General features: G+C 46.0%; 1 long non-coding RNA gene across 1 annotated transcript in view; it reads left to right on the top strand.

Annotated features, from left to right (window-relative positions):
• LOC135330261 (uncharacterized) overlaps positions 1-7,444 on the top strand; it is a 342,066-nt gene that overhangs the window by 316,799 nt on the left and 17,823 nt on the right. The window contains exon 8 of the long non-coding RNA XR_010392159.1: positions 5,179-5,291. This is a non-coding gene — a long non-coding RNA (uncharacterized LOC135330261). The remainder of the gene's footprint in view (positions 1-5,178; positions 5,292-7,444) is intronic.

The following is a 7,444-nucleotide window of genomic DNA, read 5'->3' on the forward strand; positions in this document are numbered from 1 at the left end:
ATCTAAGCGGGACTGTGAATTCATCATGATTTAGGCCTGACAGTGTTATATTTTATAGCTTACCATGTCATGTGGACACTTTGCCGTTGACGATGAGCAGACTGACTGCAGTGCAGGAGAAAGCCATCTGTGAATGTCTTTTATGGGTTAAGAGGAATTACTGTATGCTTGTCTTTCCACATACCTGTTCTCTTCTTATTCTTGAGTAGCAAAGATGTCGCTTTGCAGTGTCCCCCAGCTGAACCTGATATGCAGAGCAAGACCCATTCTGTAGGTAGGATGAAGTGTAGGGAATTCCTCCTCCTCCTCAGAAGAGCTGTGGGCTATTTCATGTCCTTAGGAAGTCTCGCCAAGAGACTGGGGAGTCCAGGACCTGGGGTGAAACTCCTTTGCTGCATTGCTATTGCTGAGCTGTAGCTGAAAATTTGACGCAGGAATCTTTCTAAAATCCTCGGAGCTGCAGGAGACTTTGGGGAAGGTCATCTAGAATAACATGCTGAACTCACATGAAGTCAAGTGACAAATGACACGGGCACTGATGCTTACTCATCATTTTGGATAATTTAACTAGGAACGTTCCATTCTCTGCCTTTTAGGTAATAATACAGGCTTTTATCTGGTTATGCAGCAAATGTATGAGGGAGGCAAAGGGGTTGTCCCGACGGGTGCAGCGTAGCAGACTCCAACGTGCACTCCAAGGCAATTGCTGCGGGAAGCAGGCGAGGTGGCTCAGCTGGGTCGCACGCACCGATAGATGAACTCCCTCCTCTGTGTGCAAATAGCTAATTTGCTGCTCCGGTGCTGAGAAGCAAACAAGAATAAAGCTGCTGTCGTCAGCTTTATGTTGTCTCACGTGAAGTCTTTTTTTCCTGAAACATTATGCAAAAAGGCCACTGCATGAATTAATAGCTGCCCAAAAGCCCCTGTAACCAGCTAATAGCCCTACCCAAGAAATTTTGTGTGACTTCTTACTCTTCTGTTCAAAGAAATGGGAAGTACTTGCCATAGCAACCTCCACGTCAGTGACAGCTGCCAGGTGAAGAATGTTTCTTCAAAGAAACATGCTTTAAAGTACATTTTATTTATGTACCCCCACATCCGTCTCAATCCTACAAACTCTTTTGTGCAGACATACTAAAAACGTGAACGTGAGTCTGAATGTGTCGGTGCTGTCTCGTCCCGCCGGGCGGCAGAGCTGTCGGCACCGTGCCGCAGTCCCTGTCGCTCCTCAGCGCCGGGTGCCCGCGGGACGGCTGCCCACGCGCGGAGGTGGAGGATGGCGGCCGACACTCCGGCCCTCGCGGTCCCGGCACGCGGCTGCGCAGGGGCTGCGGTGCCCATCACGGGCCCGAGTCCCGTGTCGAAGGCAGCTAACGCAGGAAGCCCCGCAGACACAGGGGCCTCTGTGTGCGCGCACTGGCAAAGCCCTGAAACGCCTTTCATTACGAGAGGGGATGCTTCGGTGGAAGGGCCTGTGTGTGTGGAATAGCCTGTGGAAATGGAGCACGCTGGAAGGCCGAGGCCCTGTGTCCTCTTGCTTGGCTGGTGCCAGGCTCCTTCGAGCCCGCTTGTTCCTCACGCAGGCTGCAGAAGCGAGACGAGACCCGATGGACTCATCGCCCGTGGGCCTGGGCGTGCAGGTGCGTGCACACATCTCGTCTCGTTAAATCAGGGGTGGGTTCAGAGCTGTTGCATGGTGAGGGAAGAAGAGGGGGGTTTGTTTCTCCTTTCCATTTTTTCTTTTCTTTTCTTTTTTCCTTTTTTTTTCTTTTTTTTGCTGTTGCTTGCTTGCTCGCCACCTGCTCAGCCATTCAAATGTGCTCCTGATTAAATCCACCTGTAAAATCTTTCTGGCAAGCACCGTTTTGCTTTATTCCCTGGCAGTAAGTGTCTCTGCTTCCAGTGGTGTCATGGGAGTGGTAACTTTTGAATGGGTGATCTTTATAAATCGGGTGAACTTGTGCTGAAAATGAATTCCAGAAGTCCAGAAGGGATCTGGGCGAAGCTCTGTGCACTTGGGTGACGGTTACCTGTGGTGGGTTCACAGGTGGAAAGCTGCCCCTGCAAGGAGTTTTAAAGCAGGGACGTCAGCTGCTGCGAACTCCGAAAGCGCTAGTATAGGTTCAGACTGGCAGCCAGGACATCACTGCAGACTTCCTTCTCTCTCCAGAAGTACTGAATTATTTCATAGCATAATATATCCAGATACGGTAATGAAGAAGTATATCTGCGTGACTTTTGCTGCTGTTGCTGCTTGCTGAGTTTTGAGCATTCTGTTCGTGCCGCTTCAAGGGCGGCATTAACATGCAGCCTCCACAGCCCTGCCTGCGAGAGGTTTCAGATGTGCACGCTTACAAGGAGCTTCAGCTCAAAACTGTGCAGTTTCCAGCTCTTGTTATTTGATTTTTTTTTTTCTCCTGAGGTGAACTGGGAATATGTCATTCTTGAGTTTCTCCCATGCTTTTCCCTGAAGATGTAAAGTGGGGAAAGAGGGAGCATGAATCCAAGCGTCCTCCCCTATGAAACAGAAATTCAGCTGTCTAAAATGGGTAACCAGACCCACCTGCGATGCCAGGTTACCCTCATCTGTGAGGTGAGGCTCTACAGCACTGCTGATGGGTGCCAGACCTCTGCAAGCACAGCTCAGTGCTCCTGGTCCGCAGCTCCGGAGCTCCTCCGTTATTGAATGGAGCCACGTGTGTGATGGTGGCCACAGCAGCTAATGACATTCCTGGGGTTTTGTCCTCTTCCCTTCTTGGCCTGAGCGGGTGAGTCCATGTAAGAGCAGCCCAGGCTGAATCACGGCCAGGTCCCTGGTGATGGGAAAGTTGCCGCTTCCCTTAGTAATGAAAAAGAAATTTGGAGGGGAAGCACTGATCTCTTTCAAGGCAAAGGGAATTGCAGCGCGTTGGCTCTGTCATGTCTTGCTGGGTGACACTGGACAGAAATTGCCATAAAAAGTAATAGTTCTTTTAATTCATTATTCTTCCTTGAAACATGCAGCCTTCTTCCTTACTTCTAGGTGCTGCAAATCATTATTAATATTTATAAACTGCTCTGTTGTTTTCTGATAGAGAAAACAAATTCCAGTGCAACAGATGCCCTTAACTATCTTCCAGTTGTGCCTTCTGTAATTAGTGTTACCATGCTATTCCCTAGACATACCCGATACCATGGCAACATTATTCAATTGCAGAGTCAACTGGCCTGCTCTTAAAGATAACTACTGTGCGGTGTAGTGTGGCTTGACTCCTGCGCTGATTTGGGTCTCAGGGCTATCAGCAGTAATTTCATGTTTTATTCTAAATCTATAATAATTATAATTACAAATTATTAAGCAAAAAGTATGGAAAAAAGAAGATAAGAATAATTAACTTCTCATCAGTGTCAAGGCTGAAGACTAGGCTTTCAAATAGTAAATAGCATAAATGGATTGTAATTCACAGTGCCTTAAAAGATGTCACAGAGGGACACAGTTCTAAAGAAAGGTAAAATAAGAGGCTTTTGGGACCCCATTGATTAAATGGTAAAGTTCCATTAATTTCAACAAGAGAAAGAAAGTGCTTGTGTGTCAGAATATTAGTAAATTAAAAGTAAACAGGGTTGAAATGTTACACATGAATATCGCTGACGTTGGTTGGAGGTAAGTAGTTTGGCTTTAGCATCACATAATTTTGTCAGTGGCAACTGCCTTGCCCATAGCGAGTTTTTCTCTTCTTCTGACAGGGAAGATGACACAATGATTACTTTAATGTTATTTGTCATTGCTGTAGCTATGAAGTTTTTGGAGAAATTATTTTACAGGTTTTTTCTTGCTCTGGATCGCGATCGGCCGTCCCAATTAGGTATAAATGTGCATACGTGGAATCATTCCAGACAAATTCAGCTGAAGACAGACGTTCAGGAAGGGAAATTTCAGCCCAAATGGTTTCAGTCTGGCAAAGTTATTAACAGCAGAAAACAGAGGCTTGTAATGGAAGATGTCAGGCAGTCTCGCTCATAGACATTGCTACCTGACCTGCCTAAAGTGGCTATTTTATGCAACTAAATAACAAGATAGCCATTATTTTTCTTTTTACTCCCCTTTGCTTGCTCTGTGAGTTGACAGAAAGCTTTTTCTCCACCCTTTTCCAAATCTTCTGAAATGGAATTGACTGGCTCTGCGAAGCGGGGAAAAGAGGAGCCTTTTCCTTCAGAATTGGTGGTATTTTGAAGGGTTATTTTCCTTTCTCTGTCTCTGTCTCAGAACTGTCTTGTGTTCAGACAATGCCAGCTCTTCTGCCTCTCCTGATCTTATGCCCAGAACATGCTGTTATTTCAGACAGCCTGGGAGCGCTCCTAATTAAAGTGGCTGTTTTATTGGAGCTAACATCCAATTGGATCCCAAGCAGAGTTTGGTCGCAAAAGCTGCTGTTGCAGGAGAACACCAATTTTATCACCACTTCTCATTTTTGATTGTCCCTCCCTTCCTTTCAGTAATAATTTCATCTGACCCTGATTCGACCCGGTATAATTCAGCAAGAACATATGCAGCACCTTGTTCTGCAGTTCTCCATATGGCACAGGGAGGGAGGGAAAGCCGGTGCCAATCGCAGATCCAATTATAGCTGAGGAAGGTTGCTCCATTATTGCATTTGAAGCCATAATTAAATTTGCTAACCGTGAAGAGGTGCCAAACCTGCCATTTCTTTGGAATGTGGGACATCTGTTTAGTGCTAATACTAACACGGGATTTGAGAGGAAACATCAAAACTTCCATCAAATTCTGCTGTTTTCTTCGTTAAAAAAATCTGCCAGTTAGTAACATCTTGGTTTTAGTTTTACATTTCTTGAAGCTTTTCTGCACTGATGGGTGCAAAAGACTCTGGCTCCCGTGCAAGCCAGATCCCTTCTGGAAACATGCAGAGATTCATTAACACAGTCGCGGTCCAGCGCTAATATACCTGGTCTTGGTCTATGTGAGCAGATGAGCTACTGCAGCTAAAGGGCTTGCAGCCAGCCAACGCGTGCAAAGGAGCTAGCTCTCTCCACAAGTATCCACACTCTTGGTCTCTTCTAATCCTGGTTCCTTAACAGATTTTCAGATAAATAGTTTGCTTTTAGATGGCGGCCTCTTTAAGCGTGGCCAAGTTTTGCACTCAAAGCAGCCTCACACCATTTGCTTTCCTTGCTCCACAGTGCGACGTGGCCTGGAGTTTCTGTCTGCTTGCGATCTGCCCTGCCTCTGCCCAGCGCTGCCTCTTGCCTTTCCCTGGAGATGAAGCTCTCCTTGTAGACATAGCTACAACTGGGTGAGTACTGGGGGAAGGTGAAAGCTGCTTGCTGTCTGTTGCTAGCGCTTGCTCGTGCAAGTTCAGCGTGAGGCAGGGTTTCCAAGGGGAGACTGTCAACCCCCTTAGGTTTTGTAGACCTGCTACATCTCTCATTGCAGGCACGAACTCCACCAAATCGCTGTGCAACTAAGAACCTTATTTTTCATGCACTGGGCAGCAGCAGAAGAATGTGTTGTGTACCTTAAAATAGGTGAAGCGCTGTTTTTGCTGCCGTGTGATCCACTGATTTTGGTGCACAGCGAGAGAGTTTTGTGCCCATCCCCTTTGCAGCCTTTAGTCTAAGATGACCAAGTGAAACGTAGCACTAGAAACCTCTGTGCAGTTCAGAGCAAAGTTCACAGCAAAATAAACAAGCCGTCCGTGACACCAGCCTGATTTGAGCCCTGGCATAAAGGATAAGAAAGAGGATGAACGGTAGCAGATGCAGGGTGATACATATGAAAGCTTTAAACGTAATTTAGTGAGTGGGAGAAACATGAGTAGCAGCCACCTGGACGAATTTTAGTTATTACCGTTACCAGGCACAGCGATGGCTTGCCTGCTGCAGGAGCGACCCTTAGAGGGAAACGAAAACCAGAGCAGCGGCACGGTTTGCCCAGGGACGCAGAAATGTGCGCAGAGGTGCCAGCAGCCTCGTGCCACGTGCAAGGACAGTGCTTCGCGGTACGTGCTGGCCCAGCGGCGTCGACGGTACCGGTGCTGCTCCCGCACTGTTGGATGGGGGGTAACAAAGCAGCAGGATACGCGTTGCCCTCCGCATTTCGGCAGCCAGGTGAAGCTCTGTGCTTTGACGCTCTGTTCTGACATCTCTCTAACAGTTCGACTTGATACACGTCTCTGTTTTCAGCCTGTTCCACATTTTTTCCTCCTTCGGATATCTTCTACTTTCCTCACAGTTGTTCGGAGCCAGGATTACTCACTCTTAAAATGTAAGGCAATTTACTAAATGGAGTGTCAAAATACATGGGGGAGTTCGATGCACTCTTTGTATATTTTTCCCCCAATGAGTGAATGTTTTTATGAGTTAATGTCCTCATTGTTAATATACAGCCTGGTAATAAAAAAGGAAAATATAGCCAGTCTGTGTAGGAGAAGAAAAAAAGCAGCAAGGTTTAGGTAAAATGCCCCTAGAGATTCAGTTGTAGACAGAATGATGGATTCAGCTGTTCATTCCCAAAATACATAATGGCTGTAAGAACAGGCAATGAAAATACTAGAAATTAAAACATGGATTTCCATTATTTCCTTCAAATGGCAGTTGAAAAATGTGTGAGCTTTAGGGTTCAGAGTATGTATGTTATGATCTGGCCTACGAGAATGCCATTTGCTGCTGACAGCTATCAAAATGCAATGTAATTACACTTCTAATCAGACATTCATGTTTCATAATTATATAACACTTTCAAATGCATTTTTTCCCCTCAGAGTTTTGCATACAGAAAGAGGCAACTTAAGACCCAGGAGACGGCAGTACAGATATATTTATAAGTACTCCTAAGCAGGCATTTGGCTGGCAGCCTCAAAACTGAAAAAGCGGTTTCTGGTGGTTTGGAGCACCTGCCCATGAAACCAGGATTTTGTGCTTCTCTTCCCATCTTTTCCCTGGCTGACCAGGTCCGTAGACAAGTCATGTAGCCCCTCAGCTCTTTCTGTTGGCCAGCTAGAAATTCTAGCTACCCACCAGACTCTGAGTGGTTAAATAGTATTTTCTAAAATCTCAACATATGATGAATTTTGGCTCTGAAGCATTCACAAACCCGTCTACTCTTTACAATTCTTTTTAATATCAGAAAATATGTAAAGAATGCAACAAGCAAACAGGACATCGCTGGCAAATCACTAAGTATTGTTAGGAATGAGGTCAGGGCCTGAGTTCAAAGTGCTGAGCGCTAGATGCTCTGGGAGGTAGTTTCATTCAAATATCTCTAACCCCTGACCCTGGTGGTCCCATATGCGACTGTGGCATATTCCCTTTTCCCTTAATGCTCAATGGCTTCTGCAGCCATTTCAGCTCAAATAGCAGTTTAGGGAAATACTGCAAATGGTGCCCGTATGATGGCTCTTGGATCCCAAACTCTCAAAGCTTTGGTGTACACTCCTTATTTCAGCAA

The sequence above is a fragment of the Dromaius novaehollandiae genome, chromosome 18, assembly GCF_036370855.1.
Source record: "Dromaius novaehollandiae isolate bDroNov1 chromosome 18, bDroNov1.hap1, whole genome shotgun sequence".
In the NCBI taxonomy this organism is placed as follows: Eukaryota; Metazoa; Chordata; class Aves; order Casuariiformes; family Dromaiidae; genus Dromaius; species Dromaius novaehollandiae.